The sequence below is a fragment of the Bombus pyrosoma genome, linkage group LG10, assembly GCF_014825855.1.
Source record: "Bombus pyrosoma isolate SC7728 linkage group LG10, ASM1482585v1, whole genome shotgun sequence".
NCBI lineage: Eukaryota > Metazoa > Arthropoda > Insecta > Hymenoptera > Apidae > Bombus > Bombus pyrosoma.
In genome coordinates, this window is record NC_057779.1 from 10,910,943 (window position 1) to 10,931,081 (window position 20,139).

Genomic DNA, 20,139 nt, shown 5'->3' on the forward strand with positions numbered 1-20,139 from the left:
ATTTAATTAATATAATGTAATTTAATTCAATTTATGTAATTTAATGTAATTTAATATATTTCAGTAGAATCTGAATATCCATATTCTTTTGGAAAGATATACGCGGTTGGAAAGATCGTCAAGTGGTTTCTATGTAACACAATTCTGTTATATGTATTTACCGAGGTCAGTTGCACACAGTGCGCTGCGTGTAACGTTAATTATATCGGAGCTCGCTATCCTGCACGATTTATTGGAATCGGTTAATTCCCATAACAGCACCAGCAAATGAGCAGCAATGTGTAAACGAATCGCTTATGCCTGCAATTGTACCAATTAAATTACAAAGTCCCGTGCTTGTCCGGTCATGGTGAATTAAAGTTGAACTCAATGGACTATCTGCAGTTTTAAACCATCTCTAATTTCGAAACATGTTTCTCATATTTATGTATATGTTTGCAGACAGAAATTTTAACATGGTTTTACGGTGAAATTCTATTTCTATGTAGTATATGTATTTCATTTGAACGCTAATTAGGAATATTTATTCAGGGACAATCTCTAATTTCGAGATATTCTTTTCGTATTATGTTTGCAGTCGGAAATTTTAACACGGCTTTGGAATGAAATTGTACCTATACAGGATGTGCCAAAAAATCGTGAAGCAACCGGTCGATAATTTTACGTGGAAAAATAAGTCGACAAAAAGAATAGTGAATAAAAGAATAGACAAGAAAGAAAAGTGAATTTGAAAACCCACCAGGTATCCGTGTACTAACTGGAAGTTGCGAAACTTCTCTTTCTACTCGTATCTGTGTTACTAAGCGAGAACAACGAAACGATAATAAAATGTATGAATCTTATCCTTATTTAGGAAACCATTCAAATTGAATACAAAACGAAGGAAAATGATAATCGAGACGGAGGACAAGGTAAGATAACGAGAATAACAGAAAGCAAATCGTATCGATACGTATGTTATATACAGTATATGTGTTAGGAACATTTAAAGAAGAGATAAAAGAAGTTTGTAATATGATCTTAAACGACAGTGTGTGACAAGTTGCTTGAAATAAATTAACGTGTAATGTCAAGCCCAGTTGAAGGTAGTAAGCATTGTTAAACGATATTTTTGGCAGAGATGCAAGCCTTTTATATGATAATCGAATGAGATACTGGACAATGCGCTTTAAACGCGTAAAAAGGATTAGAGAATGGGATAATGAAAAGAATTTCATGAGATAATTAAGTCTATTACGAGAACAGCGTCGTTTAATTACTAATCTACTTTCGTCGCAGATTTTTCTCAATTCATGAAAAGTACATGAAAAGTACTGCTTCAATACAACTTTGCTTTATTTGAATACGAACGGGTTTTATCGCAAATTTTTCAAATGAAGAATTTCATATCGATCCAAATACGGAGAATACGGTACTGACACGTTTAAAAGAAATACACATGAATACTGAAATTGTCTACAAGAAACTCTATATTACCAAATGCAGTACACTTTGTTAAACTGTCGTCAAAATGATTTTAAATTGAAGCGAAACGTATAAAAGTGTGATCTAAATTTTCATGTAGATATATTTATAAGTAAATATTCGTTTCGTTCTTCATTTCAATCGTATGCATTTGTTAATTCAACTATACAAATTTATATATGGAGGCGTACGGACGCAATTCGTGTAATTTACATTTCATTCGGTAATTGTATGATATCGGAGCAATAATAAAAACCAATTTTGCTGAATTGAAATGGATTAACTCGAAGGATCAAATGTTTCAAATAACTTTATCACGATCAATTTCATTTTTTAATTTTTATTAGTATTAATATACGTTTTATGATTTCAATTATGATTAAATTTTAATAAAGAATTTCATATAATATAATATTACAACAGTTGAACTAAATAAATATAATAGAAAAATGATGAATCAATTAATTGGTGTTGTCTATAAAATTAAACTGACTAGAAGCATAATTATTAGTATAAATGGAAATTCATATTAATTAGTTATACATATTAGAAAAATAATAATAAATTGTACAATTCAGAATGACATCCTAACGTCAGTATATAACCAACTGTCCATAAATTAAATTTTAGTTTTAATTCGATTGAAACAATTATCATATGAAGTTCTTTCAACCATAGTAATCTACGATTTATTCCACAAATTTTTCTTAATTACAGTAATAACGTTGGCTGCTATGTCCCTAATATTGATGAAGTTAAATGTTTTGTAATTTTTTGTGTAATTTTATACCAAGACTTTCATCAGTTACATGTTCTAATTTCTTAAATTTCTTTTACAAATACACGAATAATAATTGTGTAGATATGTACACGAGTATTAGGTCGTCCGAAAAGTTTCTTTCGTTTTAGAAGGAAATAATAGTTTTCTGTTTTATATTAGTTTATTGAATTATGCACGGACATAATAATAGAAATATAACGAAGTAGATTCAATGAAATAATATAAAACAGAAATCGTTGCTCATCTATTATCATCTTACGAAACGAAAGAAACTTTTCGGACAACCTAATATAAATAATTCTGTGGCAAAGTGTATTTTTAATTTCTTCGATAAGTCGGATGAACCAAACTCTATAGATGTATGTAGACCTTCGTGACTGTCTGTAAATAGCAGTTACGTATTGGTTCAGCCGCTTTGCGATATAATATATTTCACGTTCGACTATGAAAGCATTATTCCGCGATATAGAATCTCTGGTACGAGATCCGCATTCGATAACAAACAGGTGTTGAGAAAGGCTGTACGCAACAGGGTATTCCGTGTAAGCACGTAGTAATGATACAAGTGGTAGTAGATAGAAAATCCTGGTGAGTTTAATCATTGCCGTTACTGCTAGAATTATGCCATTTATTTCGATCGACTAAGTTATATATGTTAACGTGTAGTGTAGCACTTAATATGAACACGAAACGTTATTCTTTCCCCGCTCAATTTTTTCTTACAAACGTGTCATTTAGAATAATATGATGTTCCAAATGACATTTCAAGAATTAGAGTACATTAGATTACAAGAATTTATACAAATTAACGTATAGTTAACGTATAGTGTAGCACTTAATATGAACATAAAACGTTATTCTTTCCCCGCTCAATTTTTTCTTAGGATGATACGATGTTCCAAATAATATTTCAAGAATTAGAGTACATTAGAATACAAGAATTTATACAAATTAACAATTTGAATACGATATATGATATATAAGTTGGAAATATTATTTGGGTCGAGTGAAATAAATAAACTTTCTATTAGGTAAATTAAATTGTACACAGGAATTAATACAAGCTAGATAAATAAATACACATATGTATCTTTTACATTTACACGATGTAACATACAACGTATTATGCAGCGTTAAGAATTCAATTCGAATCGAAATTCAAATACTTTACAGCAAATGATTCCTTTACATTATTGCACGTCAATGACATGAATTTAATGAAAAGAAGATAATGTTAGACGCAGATTTCGAATAATAGCGACGTTAATTATTTTACACGATTACGCTAGGCTGATAACAATAACGCAGAAAATATTATGTCCGAAAATTAGAACGGTTTATTGTATTTATCCACTTCTCCAAGTAGCCTGCCCCAAACCACTATTTCCTTGCAAGGATCGTATTTAATATTTTCTCCTTTCATATATAGAAGCAACAGCAGGCTTTACACGAATCTACAATCCGGAAGACGTACGATCAATATAAGATTAATACGATCCAGCGAAAGACGTGAAAAAATTGTTGATAAATTGGAAAACGGGAAGATCCGATTACTTATTGCTAATTTCATGTAACTTTCAGACAGACGAAATGTTACGTAATGCATTTGCTCGTGACACGGGTGCATGCTTGGACGCATGTATCACCCGACGACCTTATGAACTTCTGCAAGTTGTTTCAAGACTGAATGAATGCCAGCACGTCTAAGAAAGGCGTGGCCAGGCAATAGTCGAGTCACGATTTATCTCGAGTACGGTCTCGAAAATGATTTTCTCCGATATCGTATCTCCGTCTATGAGGAAGCAACTTTCTCGTATAACGTGACAGCCAGATATCTAACAATTATAGGACACATCGAATGTCGGTTGGCAGCCTCACCGTGCAAAAGCTAGCTTGTTGTATTGTAAATACGCAGTACGTACATATCTCTTTCGCTATATTATCAATTTTAATTCTGACATTCGTAAATCTTCCTTTCCCAACTCTTACTGTCTTCGATAAGGTTTCGGAAAAACTAAACATCCGAGTCTCCCGGAAGACAAACCGATCACTTTGTACCCGTTTTTCAATTTCATTGAAACGAGTACGTGATTAATGTTGAATTTTCGAAAAACAAATTAGTTACTTCCGTGAGTTCATTTATAATAGGAAGATGACAAATAACAGGAAATTCTAAGAGAAATTAAAAAATTAATGTTTGCAACATCATCACCTTTTTCTGCTTTCCAATTTATACGGTTGATTAATGTGGCTCCTAAACGGCTCATACATCATCTACATTTATCGTATTCGTGTATTCGAAGCATTAAAGATGCTTTAAAGGAAGATTAGTTAAAAGCAATTTGATTGTAATTTAACCCCTTAGCACACAATGACGTCTGGAAGACGTCATTTCTCTCGTATGTCATTTTAGACGTTGACGTCTCTGAGACGCCAAGGATTGTACATAATTTCATGTTTAGCGATGTCAAATGGTCCTGTTTCGTTTATATGTGAAGGAGTTAAAGAGAGAAACATGAGCTAATGCTCGTTTGCTTATAAATAATAAAACACAATCTTCTAGCATTGATCCTTCGATTCCTATAACTCGAATCACGATGCCGTCTGAAGTATTTTGTTAATTTCCCTTCCTGTGGAATACAATCTTCTTCTTCTCGCTTTTACTCGCAGATTACAAACTCTTTTGTATCACGTCTCATTATTTTTATGGACAGTAACAAACTCTAACTCAATAGGAAACGTGTTCCTTCTATATCAAAAGATTCCTTGTTGGTATCGCTAGATGTAGGTACAACGGACACTTAAATATCGCAATAATCATCGTATCAGCAAAATCAATCAAGTAACACGACGCACGTCTTCATCCAAGTGGAGCAAGAGTTTCATTGCAACTAAACGATGGTCGCTGCTTAACTAAGCTCCTCGTGCGTATACGATGTTCAGATCGGCCAACAACAACAGTTTTTACCAAAGTGTCTCCAGAGTGTTCCAATAAGCTTGCACTACACTTTGCTGATAGCGAGTCACGAGGTCGACGTTTCCCTTTGCCTTCCAATTACATTTCCCTATCGCATCGCGAGACTGCGAGGTTCCTAGCTTCCGCCAGGAATAACGTTTCTGAAGGAAGAAAACGCGAAGAATCTTGGCGTTGCAGGTTGCAAGTGTCATCTAACGAGTCATCTGCGATTCGTCGAGGAAAAATCGTATATTCAGTGGAATGAATGCCAGCACGTCTGAGAAAGGTGTGGTCGATCGGCTGGCAGCCGGCAGCGGGGTCACGATGATATATCTCGTGCGAGGTACGTTCTCGAAAATGATTTTCCGTGATATCGTGTATCTCGAAGTGGATGAAGGGAGGCAGCGGAAGAAGGCGCGATCGAGGAAGGCGAAACACATAGAGAGACAACTGGGAGAAGGGGATTAGAGGCAGCCAGCATCCAAAGAACTGGCGTCGCTCGGCTCGCACTCGGTGGTGCACTATCCTAAGAGCATACTGGTGATTACGTCAAGCGACCGTTATTTCTGCCGCAACCCTGCGCACTATGGATAGTTACGTGCCAGATGGCCGCACATATTCGAGGTGTGTCCGGCTAATATGACTGATTGCAATCTCCGCGAGAGAGTAAGCCGAGGTCCGCGACAGCCGGCCGGCCAGCTCTGACCAACTGGCTGTTGGTAAAGTGGCAGCCAGCCGCGTGCAGGTCCATCCGTCGCAACTTGGTCGGGATTCGTTGCATGCCTGTTGATTCTTGCCGTAGCTTGTTGGCAACCTGCGATGCCCCGAGCAGACATGCTTTAATAAATGGAGTCCAGCCGAGGTTACAACCTTCATCAGCGAAGATACACCTGATAGCATCGGCAATCTCGACACGCCGCCCAGTACCATTACCGAACCGTCTACTGTGCGCTTTTGCTACGTACGTTCAACATGCGGCCTGTTTCTAGATTCGTTAGAGTACGTAGCTATTATCTTTCTGCTGTATATTCGACGATTTCAAGCAGACTATTGATCACTAGCTTATCTGCATTAATCGCCTCGGGATACTTGTTGTCTTCTGGATACGTTTCCTCAGAATTGAAAGCGAAGTGGCTCAGTGGAAATGTTTATTTTCTGTGTCATTCGTAAAGATTTGGTGCGATGCTCGGTGGAATCGTGACAGAAATGGCGAGAATGCTTGTTAGTTTGTGAATTTGGTACAGTAGGATCTCGGTTATCCAAACATCCGAATAATATCGAGCAAGACAAATATCCTAAATCTATTTAAGTATAGCATACTGTTTGTATATTTCTCGATCAAGTTACCAGCCTCAATTCTTCGTTATATATGTAAGTGACGAGGAAATTATTGAAAGAATTACAGGGAAATGTAACTGTAGCGGAAGCAATGCCAGTTTGGATGATATTCCTATAAATAGTATCGAATATAGTATTGGTTTATAACATAAATTCCTGATATTTTTATCGTATCATCAGACGTAGAAAATGGGACAAATATACATACGCTACAATATAATGTAACGAGTCCAGAAGTATTCGTAGCAGCAGAAACAGCGAGTAGACGGTATGAAGGATAAAAGGAAAGAAATCTGAAACATTGTTCCAGTAAAATAACAGTTAATCAAGCGTCTACATTACAAAAAAAGAAAGAACAATGCAAGAGGTTATTAAAGTGAAAAGAAGACAGTCTGATCATTAGTTGAATATAGGTAAATTAATCTCACTCTTATTCATGCTATTCATTTTCTCCAGTCCAATTCTTAATGGACCAGTATACGTATCTCATTGTTCTTTGTATTAATAATAAACGTTGTATTAAACAAAATAAGATAAACATATTATATATTTGCTATATTTTTGTAACTATCCATTGAATAATTTTTTGATTGAACTTTTGATTTCTTGAAATTATTCGACATTGCATAATTTCTAGCACAATTAACAGATACATTTCCGATCCAATGTATCTTCTGCATTGTTCTTGTACCGATTTGACTAATAAACGTCGCACAGCGATGGACAAAGGAAAATTTAAAATTGGTAGCCTGCGAGCAACTTTTGTACCAAATATTTTCTATGATATTCGTTGCTTTTGTCAAGTATGAACCCATTGTGTAAAATTATTGTGTCTTTTCACGCCGCTTCTCTGTTAAACGTTCGTTTGTCCGCCGCTGTATCTCGAAATAAAATAACATAAATATATTATCCATATGTTTTCTATATTTCCGAATCTGTTGAATATTAAATAATTTTTAGCGCAATTTACAAATACTTCTTTTGATTGAGCGTATCTCCCGGCAATGCGTTTCAAAGCCATAAATCACTAACAAACTTCGGCAACTCTGCAATACACATTCACGCGCGCGCGAGCGCTACATAAAATTGAACTGTACGAAATAATGCAGTCGCCTGAATTTCTCATTGATTTACGGCCATGCGATTCTGCAGTTCTTTCAGCGTAATCGACGCAACGGATTTTTCCCGATTTAACGTTTCAATCACCGCTGTTTATTTTTACAAAACGTAAATTCGAGCGAAACCAGGCGACCAAAACCGCGAATGTAAATCCACTGAATTATTTCGCTATACGGATTCATTCGTTAATAAATTTTATGATTGCACAATAAACCGTGCAGCGGCACATCCGCGGAATAGCAATGTGATAAGCTTCTTTCTAACAGATTTGTATAATATCTGCGTGTTTGCGATTATACCTAGAGTGTTTAGTATATGTTTTGCAATCATGTAGAATTATACAATTCATTTTTTTATATCCGTCGTTTGGTGCAAGAAGTGCGGTATGTCATATTTTTGCAAAAATTAATTAATCCCGCTGTTCAATATGTAAACAACTGTATATTCTATATGAAAAGCGACAATTTCAAATTCTATCTAGAAGAGACTATAATGGCATTTGTATACAGAAATGTAAACATTTTTCATAAAATAAACCTTCCGCAAAAAATACTCAAAAAATATTCAAAACACAAATAGTATAAGCTTGGATTTTCTCTCTTTACATTAGAAGGGCAATTTGAAACAGCGGAAACTAGCGTGGCAGAAATTATTTGAACATGAATTTTCCAAGATATCTTCAATAAATAAATACTGATATTAATACTTCTTGCACAAAACCATCGATATATATCATACATAATTTTTATAATACTATACTAACAGATCGTATACACCTAGAAGGCACAATTATTAACGTCGCTACATTTTAACGATAATCCTCGAGTTCATTTTTATCTTACTGTCGCTCGTTATTTTATAACGTTAAACTTAACTTAAGAGAATATTATATTATATAATATTTTATTAAATAATTTTATTATATAATACTGTACTATCGTAAATTATAATGATTAGTTTATCAATGATAAATGGATTAAACAGATGTTAGTTAAACAGAAAACAATGGTTATTTAACATGAACTAATGGCAACGAACGTATAATAATTAAAACAACTAGATAATTAATTAACGATTCTCGTCAAAGCAAATTCAACTCACTCTTAACAACGCCAACAACACCATCTCGACAACGCAATCCGCACTCTCTGACTTCTCAACTCATACTGTTGTTAATTCGTTTATTGTCCCCTAGCAACCCCTTGGTCTTTTGTCTTAGCCTCACTACGCACATGCTCAGCAACCGCTTGTTTATAATTCACACCTCAGCAACCGCTTGTTTACAATCCGCACGACAGGCCCCCAGACCCCTCGTCCTCGATACTACAATACAGTTATACAAAACTATTACTATTAAATGAAACAAAAGATACGTATCGGCCCATAAGTCAACGGAAGACTGGAATAGGAAGAGACACATATTGTTATGCCTTGCAGTGTCGACGTTGTTTCGATTTGCTAGGTTTAAAGGTAAACGAACTCCGGACAAAATATTATCGTCGTTATTTGTAATCGTCAAGCGAACTTACATTTGAGCTTCTTGCAATACCACTGGTCGATACAAATAGACGAACGTGTTCTCTAGGACGATCAATATAGCGAATGTTTATAGCGAGTCATACAGTCGACTAGCGAGCGTAGAGTTGAACAGTAGCATTGAGCGAGCGACGATAACGAACGACATACACTATCTCTGTACTTGTACTTAACACGTTCGTCGCCACGTCACACGTATCTATGTGACGGGTATACTTCCGTGGGACTCCCGTCACCGAAGTATGGGTGACGCTCTTCTTGTGCGAGTACATTAAATATACGATATTATATATAGGGTATACAACATAAAAGTATTAAAAACACATTATACTATACTTTTTATTAATTTATATTCTGGATAATATATTACGTTACTCTATATCGCATGGTATTTGTTAAAACATTCCAAACATAATCGTAGACTTCGTCGTCGCTACTCTCCTCGCTTTCAAATATATTTTCACACTGTTTGCTGAACATTTTGAGAATGAAAAAATCACTGATGTACGTCTCACAAATATACTTCTCGACTGAATGAAAGATCTGAGATGTTTGTCATGAGATCCCTCGGAATACTCTAGCTGGAAAGCTTATCGTTCTTCCCATTTCAGAACTAAATAATCTTTTCTTTACAATGAATCCAAGGCGATAAACAATGAATTGCCGCTTGTCGCTCTATTTACGTTCCGCGTACCGGCGGTCGGATTTGGGCTCCGCAGGAAACTTAGCCGAATCGCGCTGGACGATCAACGTGTTAAAGTGATTTTAATATTACAATTATTATTACTCGTATCTTTATTAAAGAAACCAACACGTTTAATATCCACCTCGGATGTATTTGAAGTCTATTAATTGCTATATAAATGCTACAATAGATACAATGGTGTATAAATGCCTTTTGTAGTCACTGTGGGTATCTTTACTAAAGAGAACAATAAATTTCGTCGTGTCATTATGTCGTAGAAGCGTCTGGAAGAAATATAGCGTGTTTCCAATATTACCCAATGCTCGTCTTACAAGCAATTTATCACTGCTCGTGTTGCATTGCGGTTAGTAGTAAAGGTTTATGTCTTCATGGCACACGTGTAACTTGTGTTGATGCGCCACTTGTTGCTATCTCCGATTAACAGAATTGTAGTTTACGGAAATCATAATATTCCAATATGACATCCAATCTCTGTTAATTTCATCTTAAACTCGGACTATAGCTTGCCAGATGTTTGCTAACAATCGTAGTGCAGCAAAGTAGAACAAGTTTCAGACGCTATTACGTAATCTGGTGATTGTAAATTTCATACATTAGGAAATGTAGAGCGATTAATCAGTTTCTTTATGAAACAGTTTGATGATTATTTGAAAGTACACGTATTATGGATACCATCGAAATTGATGTAGCTCGTTTCCTCTCTCGTAATCTTCATCGAGAAACTGTAAAATGATTAATGTATCGTACAACGCGTCTTAATAGGCTTTTTTACTACCTGTGTTTCTATTAACTTTTTAAGCAATGTCTGCTGTTGCTTGCTAGCACAGTGACATTAGTTCGAATAGCGGGCAACTTGGAACAGAAATTATTCCCTGTTACGGTATAACGATAAATTGAAAAAAGGATATATGTTACGCTAGTGCAAGAAAATATTTCAACACATACCATGAAAAACCTCTATGTGTAATACTGTATATAACACGTGTACGTTGTCGGTTTCGAAATTTCAAATTTATTGTACGTGAAATCTTTTGACGGATCCTTTGTGGAGGATCGATAAACTCGATAAACGAATTAAATTATGGAAATGTAAACCGCCAGAATATGACCACGATTAGTAATATCGGAATGATAAATTGCCCAATCAAACACAGCAGTCTAGGTTTTAACGGAATCTAATTTTCCAAAAATATAAGGCAACGTTATATATTGTGTCAGGTATAACGTTTATACGATTTATTAGGTTGACCGAAAGGTGTCTTTCTTTCGCAAACCTGCTTTTTACAACAGTGCGGCTTCATATAAACGTGAAAGCAAGTCTGTGAAATGTCGCCGTGTTTATCTCGACAGAAGAAAATGGATCGTACGTAATTCGACAAAATAATATAAAAGAAAAGACCTTGTGCGTCTATTATTTCTTCATAAAACGAAAGAAACATTTCGGACAAGCTAATATATCTTGCTTGTATGATTATTGAAATTATTATCGAGAAAAGAACATCTGACGGATTATACATACAACGTTCAAACACACACAAACACACGAACGCATGAAACACACATAATAAAAAGATCTATTAAAACACATACAGTTTCTCGACGAACATTATGAGAAAGGAGACACATTAAGTTCATTTTAACGGCGTTCGTAGTATCCGCTTTCAAACAATTATTGAGTTATTTGACAAAGAGTATCCAAATATAACATACATTACAGAAAAATCGCCAAAAAAGAGTTACCAAAGTACTTAGAAGAGAGGATACAGTGGAAGGACAGAAAAATGTTAGCAAGGTTCAGATGTGGAAACGAGACCAAAGCGAGAGAATACTGGAAAGAAGAGGGAGAAAAAAGATGCAGATGTTTTACTATGTAAAAGGAAAGAAGAAGACCTGAGACGTGCAATAGAAGAATGTGAAATAACGGGAGGACCAAAGGACGCGGAAAAAGCACTAAATGAGACTGGAGAAGGACTAACTGAACTAAAAGCAATAACAGAGAAGAGAAGGGCAATACAAGACGGGGAAGGACAAGAAGGAAGCACAGCAAGGAGGCAAAAGGCCAAAAGGCAAATGCTAAAATGCATTGCATAAAACGACGTCTTCATCATTGACGATTGTAAAGTCAAAATATCTGAAGATGTTCAGAAACCAAAAATATTCTCGCATTGCATGGTGGCAATCGGCAATCAAAATGAAAGCCTCTCATGTACGATGGTTATCGATAACCAAAGAAAATTCTGTCATATTTAACGGCTATCGGTAATCGAAAGGAAAATCTTTCGTCTATAATATCGGTAATAAAAGAATTTTTCCTCGTATATAATGGTTATCGGCAATCAAAAGGAGAAATCTTTCATCTTTATTGACTAATGGAAAGCAAGAACGCTTTTATCATTTAGAACGGTTAGCCGTAACCAAAATCAGTTAACATAATCTACTAATTATTATAGTGCAACTTAAATACTTAGAAGGGAGGATGAAGTGGAAGGACAGAAAAATATTAGCAAGATTCAGATGTGGAAAGGAGACCAAAGCATGTGAAAGGAAAGAAGAAGACCTGAGACATGTAATAGAAGAATGTGAAATAACGGGAGGACCAAAGGACATAGAAAAAGCACTAAATGAGACTGGAGAAGGACTAACAGAACTAAAAGCAATAACAGAGAAGAGAAGGGCAAAATAAGNCAAAATAAGACGGGGAGGAAGGAAAAGAAGGAAGCACAGCAAGGAGGCAAAAGGCCAAAAGTTGCCATAGTTTTTAGAGAAAGAATAATTAAGGGAGTGCAATGCGATAGAGTGGATAAGAGGGGAGGTAGATATACAAGAAGCGAAATAGGTAAAAGAGATGTAAAACCGAAAGCTCGTCCAAAGCCGAAAGGCACGGGTTAAGCAATAATAAATAAATAAATAATATTTGACAAAGAAATTGATTATTTGTTTCGCGCTTCTTAATGAATGTATATGATCAACGTGCCATTAAAATACGAGTTTAAAAATCGAAATTATACACGTCGTTTATATACTGCAGGTGTTCGTGCTTTATAAAATTCTTTGGATAAAACGAACGAATATATTATAGATGTCATATGAATTTCACGGGGATCTAATCTGATCGTGATAACCATGAAAGCAGGATTTAGGTGATTTAACACCGGGGATAAGTCCGCGATCATGACCAGCGAAGCAGTATAATTGGATTCGATTGTCTTGGGGGTTGGAATATGCAAATCAATTCATATTGCTCGGTGATATCTCCAATGTCTGTTTCTAGATTGCGGTATAATGGAGAGCCGAAAGGAGACAACGAATGGAAGGTAATGAAAATTACAGAAACGCAATATCTGAATTCAAATTAAACTCAAATGAAACGAAGGAAAAGCGACAAGCGCTCGATTGAATTTTTTCCGATACAAAAGAGATTGTCCAATGAGATAAAAAAAGAAAAAAAAAAAAGAAACATCTAAATCCCACTTCGAGTTTCCATTATTCATCACTGTTTCCGAATCGAATATGCTACGAGAAATGGATCGTAACAATGGCGCGATATATTTGGAAAATTTATTTAAAGGAGGATGGTAGAAAATGGCCAATTTTTGTGTAGCTCAGGCATCAAGAATATTTACTGGACATCGTTCTATACGTTCCAAGGAATTGTGTGCAATATGATGCGAAAGTTTAAAAAAATAAAATGCAGTTAAAGTATGAAGCGAAGAGAGCGAAAAATTGGTAATCGTTAACTTCAAACGATGCTGACTTTGTAACAAATGGATGAAATTAAAAAATTCGAACGCTACTTTGTAGATAAAAGTTGATATTTATATTATGCGTCGAAGATAATTGACAGAAATATTCTCTAACATTCCTAGGAAGCGATATATCATGATGACAAGTAACGATGCAGTTATTCGAAGAAATATGTTGGTGATTGTACTGTGACTTATCTAGTCAGGCAAAGTGTAATGTATTAAACACAAAGAAGAGCTGTTACATTGTATTCTTTTTTTTTTATTCGATAGTTTAAAATTTGGCAGTTTTAAAACGTGTGAAATGAGATCAAGACAGGCGATCGATCAGTTTTGCACATTAACATATTATGCATCACATAATAGAATGCAATAACAATATACAAGGAAACTTGTATATTATTGAGCACACGCGCTAAGAATGTAATTAGGTATCGTTCAATAGTTGAACTCATATTACTGAGAATAAAAACCTGGCAGACTCATTGCGACGCATCCATTCGGCCAATGTCCGTTCCGTTCTCTTGGCTAAGCTTTTTGGATGAAGAAATATCTAACGAAGGCAAGAAAGGCAATTTTCTAATAATTACGAGATAAAAATGGAAGAATATTTCACTGAAATAGTGAAAGTCTTAGTAAATTCTGAAAGAATTAGAAGTAAATTAATACATTAGTATAATATAAATAAACTAGAATATTAAGTATATTAGGGTTACATTCAGTGATTTAATGATTCCTGATTATGAAAATTAGTTTCTTCCATTTAGTACATTTTTAAATAAAAACCACTAAAGAAGAAATTTTTTTAATTTGCATATTTCCTTCCTATTGCAACGCTACTCCTAAAAAGGTTGCGTGTCTGAACAATTGCTACTTATAAATTATTTGGATTTAGGATTGCGAATTCCTGATGTTAATGCACCGGCAATGGTACCATTAATTAGAAAAATGGTAGAGGGAATTGTCAAGTAAAATTTGAACAATTTTCAGTCGGTGTGCCGGAATGCTGCAAATGTCTTTAAAACACGCAATACCTGATTATTATTTAATACAATCTTGTTAATGACTGGATCGCGGATTTTTATGCATCTATGGGAAATTTGAAACAGCGAAAATGCACATAACATGCAAAAGTATATAAAATATCCAAAGTAAGCTATTCTCTATGTCTAATATTTGGTAGGTAAAATGATTTTCCATCTAGATTCCATTCTTTTAATTATATTTATTAAAATATAAATTTGTTTGTAATTACCCGCAGCCTACTAACGACTTTCAAAGCTGAAATAACGTTAAAACAACGAGGAAGAAGAAAATTCCTGTATCAAGAAATAAGAATGACTCTAGCGTACAGGATCCGACTCGGATGAACTACTCTCCATAATATTTAGTAGGTAAAAGAATTTTCTATCTGGATTCCATTCTTTTAATTATATCTATTAAAATATAGATATGCATAAGTACCTACAGTCCACTAACGACTTTCTAAGCTGAAGTAACGTTAAAATAAGAAAGAGGAAGGAAATTCCTGTATGAAAAAATAAGAACGACTCAAGTCTAGTGGACATGATCTGACTCAGATGGACTACTCTCTGTGATATATAGTAGGTAAAACAATTTTCCATCCATGAGATTCCATTCTCATAATTATATTTATTAAACGCATAAGTACACGCACTAATGATCTTCGAAGTTGAAGTAACATTAAAACCAAGGGAAAGAAGAAAATTCATCAAGATATAAGGTATCAAAAGATAGAAACCACTCTGGTGTGCATTCCATTATTTTAATTATATTTATTAAACTGTAAATTTGCATAAATACCCTGTACTAATGTCCTTCGAAGTCGGAGTATCGTTAAGACCAAAAAGAGGAAGGAAACTCTTGTATGAAAAAATAAGAACGACTTTAGCGCGTGTGATCTGACTCGGCTGCAACTATGGAACGAAATATTCATCTGCGTTTGCATACCTTCGTGTTAAGTAAAATATGCCTCGTCCACGTTCGAAAGAAGCCTTCTCAAGACGACTGGGGAATTTAATAGCAGTTGTGAATCGCGCAGCACTCTCTACAATTTAGATCATATCGAATCGTCAGGAGAGAATCATCAGGAATCTTAATGCCAGACGCCAGTTTCTTTTAACCGAAGTTGTCACGGTTCGAAAAACTTGATGCGGGCTTTAAAAGTACGAAACTGCGCCGTGTGGTTTTCGCGTTCTTTCTTTGCCGAGCTGATCATTCACGGACTTCTTCATCCTGCATGGTATCTGATTACACGTTGCCATATCGTTATCTGGTAGCCCTTCTGGTAGCCCAGCATTATTTTGCATTATGACGTGTAAATGTAGGTTATTCCCGCGGAATCTCGCTGCGATTGAATTTTACGACTAGGCTAATCAAAATTCCCGTGTAACGTAGTCGAGAAGGACCATATGTCGTGCTACCTCAAATGCTGCTTCTCACGCATCCTTCGTCTCCAAGGTACAGAGCCGTATCGGATGAAAAGCGATTATAGTCAAATGAAATAAGGACATTTTATTCTGACAAGATTTTATTATTATTATTATTTTGTAGTTTATAATGAACAAACACGTGAATGAACACAGGTACACGATTGAACCGTTTAACATAAAACTAAAACGAGAAATCGTGCATGTTAGTAAGATGTTTAATGTAAAATTCAAGTGAGAAATCATGCGCACTAATTGCACATTTGTTCTTATATCGTGCACATTGAAGATACTCTTTAACGTTAGAAAAATATAATTGGAAATACGAAAGTAATGGTAAAACAAAATATGCAGAAGAACGTAGCAGGGTTTGTCGATAATCTTAATTGGGCTATTAAATCATACATTAAAATAAAGTAAAAATGAAAGTTTGCTAGATTCTCTAATCCTTGTTGAAAACATATTTTCTTATTAAACATATTGTTATTTTCATGTGCAAAATAGAAGAGTAACTTTGTTTGATAAATACATAAATACAGAGAACGAAGTCAGAAGAGCAGAACGAGTAAATCCTTAAAAACATGTTTGCATTTTTCTGAATAAATGCAAAGAATATTTACGTCTCATATGAAACTTTTACTTTGTATTCTTATACAAAAGCTAAAATGGAAACGAATACTTTTTATTAAGTATTTATTTATGCGTTTCTTTTCCCATAGTTATCATGAAACTGACGAATATGAAATGTTTCTCTTATGAAATTAAATATCATCCATTAAACTGTCTTATCAATCTTATCGATTGTTTCTGGCCTGTTCTCTTAAACGTTAATTAATTAATTTATCTATTACTTAAACGCATGACGGCTAACGGGAACATCGCTAAATTCGAGGCTTTGCTATCTATCGTGTTCAGGATCATAGTAAACGTACCGTGGTATGTGCGAAACGACAAACTCCGTAAAAATCTGAAAATCAGATCAGTCGCCGAGGAAATTATATGCTTGAGCGACAAATACAAAACCAGATTAGACAATCAGTCTAACGACCCAGTCAAGCAACTCTACGCAGTCAACTTACCTGGAAGACAGCACAGATTTGCTGACCAATGTCCTAATAGAACAGATTTATGTCGAAGGTTGAATATCCTGTTCAAGTCGGTTAAAAATCGTGATTTCCCAGTTAAAATTTCCGTAGAAGCGAAGCAAGCAACATGAGAGAGCCATGTAGGTCAAGCAACTACGCAGCTGAGTTCGGCTACCTCTCAGTGCTTTCCGATGCATGCTGTTTGCCAACCCCGCAGACAAAACCCGTAAGGCAACTTCGTCGCTGGCACATATTGCGTCGTCCGTCGAACTCCTAGAGGTTATCCTAAGTTCTATAAGAGAGAGTACACGTTCTGACAGGAGATTCGTAGGGCGGTAGAGGTACGCGTACATAAAAAACACGGACAAGTGCTCTTTATCTCCATGGGGCGGAAGAGGCGGCTGTATAGAGGAGAAGCACTCAAAAATTCCATAAATTTTTAAAGCATTCTCGTAAAGGCAGACTTTTTCGGGAACACCGTCGGGCGGGGACAGTGACCTGGCGAAAGAATAATTCCTTTGCACTTTAAGCCATCGTCCGAGATGGCCTACCGACTCTTCCTTTTCTACGAGCGGCTCTACGTTCCATGTATTTCTTAATATTTTAGCTGTGTTCCCTGCCGGATCACATCGTCAACCTTGAGGCCTGTACGCGCCTCTCTATGCAAAATTCACTTGCCTACGATGTCTGCTATACAAAGATAATGTAGTACGGTGCAGGTTAGAAAATTATAGGATAATTTGGTATAGCACGTAGGAATGAACGATACGAAAATCAAAGAGAAGCATGAGAGGGATTTAAACTCCTTAACCCACAGTACCGCGTGAGAGACATGGTACATCGATCGGGCCAAACATAAACACGTGTGAGAGACGTGGTACGTGGATCGGGCCAAACAAACAACACGTGCGAGAGACGTGGTACGTCGATGTTATTGATTTATTATTTACTTCGAGGTAATAAATCTTTCTGGTTCAGTGATCAATTGGTAGTAATTATTTATCAAACATGTTGCAAAATAAAATTAGTTGTACCTTACGCGTGTATTTATATATCAAAAGACATGTGCGATTTGCACAACTCCGAGCGCTCAACCAAACCGCGAAATGGCTCGACGCGTGACCGACCATGTTGTTGCTTGTGGCACGCGCTATTGGAACTTCAATCGTAAGGCAAGGGATTAGGTACATTGTTGCCGTAGAAACGAGTCCATTTCTTGGCAACACCGCCGAGATAAAGATTGTATGCCTGCGAGCAAGAACCAAGGCTTTCTAAATATTTATATTCTCACGCGTGTCAAGTTCTTTCGTAGAGTATAACTATCTGCCGTCTATCTATTTTTTCACTTATTACTAAGTTTAAAAACAAAGCGTATTATTTTCAGCAGAAGAACCATAAAACCTCTTTAGAGATTAATTAACCTATTTCGCGTGCACGAGAAGCTATTAATAACGGCTACGAATCGAAATAACCGTAACGAATCTGAGGTTTACGAAGAAATAATGGTACTTTCGTGTAAAAGTGTAAACGACAAAGGTATCTCCGGACAAGGAGATGGTACAAAGAGAACTCAAGACGAAAGAAGGAACCATTTCTACGGAACTGTCTAGTAAGTACAAAAGGAGGAGCCGAGAATCTCTCTTCCTTTTACGTGTCGGTGTCTTTTCTGTAGCAGCTTCTTTTCTTCTAGCGGAAAGCATGCAGAGAAAGATAGCCAGGCTTCGATTTTGTCACTCAGTCGCTCGAACACTCTGGCGATTCTTCGAGTTACTCTGTTGGCGAGGTGCTCGGGTACCTTGAAAATATCAGTTTCCATCCCAACGGGTCGCAGTCAGCGATGGCAAGTTTCCCTCGACGCGTCTTTCTTCCACTTTCCTTTTAACCGGCACGTCCTCGTCTCACAGCGCGCGCGGCTTCGTCATCGTGCCCGGGCTTTTCAATGCGGTGAGAAATTCGCATAGCTACGCGGTTTTCTCCCGGGTCGAACGGGTCGCACACGTCATCCCGTGTTTTCTAGTTGGCGTGACATTTCCACTCGACGTCAGATTTCCTGCTGTCTCATCCGTGTAACTTCACAACGCCCGCCCCGCCTCTCTTCCCTATTCACAAGTTTCTTTTCTACAGACCAATTCTATATGTGTCAGCCGAACAAGTGTACGTTTGTACAGTTGTCTGGCCATAAAATTGGAAAAAGGAAGCACGGAACGTTGTAAAAAATAACGCGCACGAATCTGCAATCTGATTCGTTGATTCGTAAATTGAAACATTTACAGGTCTGTTAAAATATTTACAGAAAGAGAAGATAGATCTGACATGTTGCTAGAAAATAATCAACCCTGAACTCTGTTTGGACTTTAGAAACGAACATGTCATCGATCATACAGGGTGTTTCGGAACATGTGCACAATAAGAAAAAGAATCTCATATAAGTTCGTATCCGAGACATAGCCGTTTTTGTATCGTATCAATCGTTCACCTGCCTTTACAGAGATTCCTAGAAGTCGGCTCGAATACGAGCTTTTAGACGTCTAGGCATTCCGCTCAGAGAGACCACGCATTAAATGCGTCTGCCATTTATGCGCTTGTATAATTTGCCACTATCATCAACGTTATGAAATGTAAAGTCTCGCAAAACTCTATCAGGCACTTGATACAACGGAATTCCAGTTATACGAAGTAAATTTTAGTAGTGGCTGATTAACTGAACTTTTTAGCTGAACTTCTATTATCTGAAGTACCGCCGAGCATCAGAGTCCACTTCTAGCATGAACGTTTGAAAGTAGATAAGATGTAAACAGCAGACGCACGCGTTACATGATACAGTCTCGTGCTATGCGGTCTGCAACATTATTATGTACTTAGGAGCAAATGTTTCGCGGAATCCTCTTATATGAACATGAAATCCTATTAACCGAACGAAAAATCATAGTTGGCGGGGAGGAATAGGTGCACTTCTATTGT

At 36.2% G+C, this 20,139-nt stretch overlaps 1 protein-coding gene across 1 annotated transcript in view; it reads right to left on the minus strand.

Annotated features, from left to right (window-relative positions):
* The window catches only part of LOC122571660 (CCR4-NOT transcription complex subunit 6-like), a 925,145-nt gene that overhangs the window by 109,340 nt on the left and 795,666 nt on the right, over nt 1–20,139 (minus strand). The window lies entirely within an intron of this gene.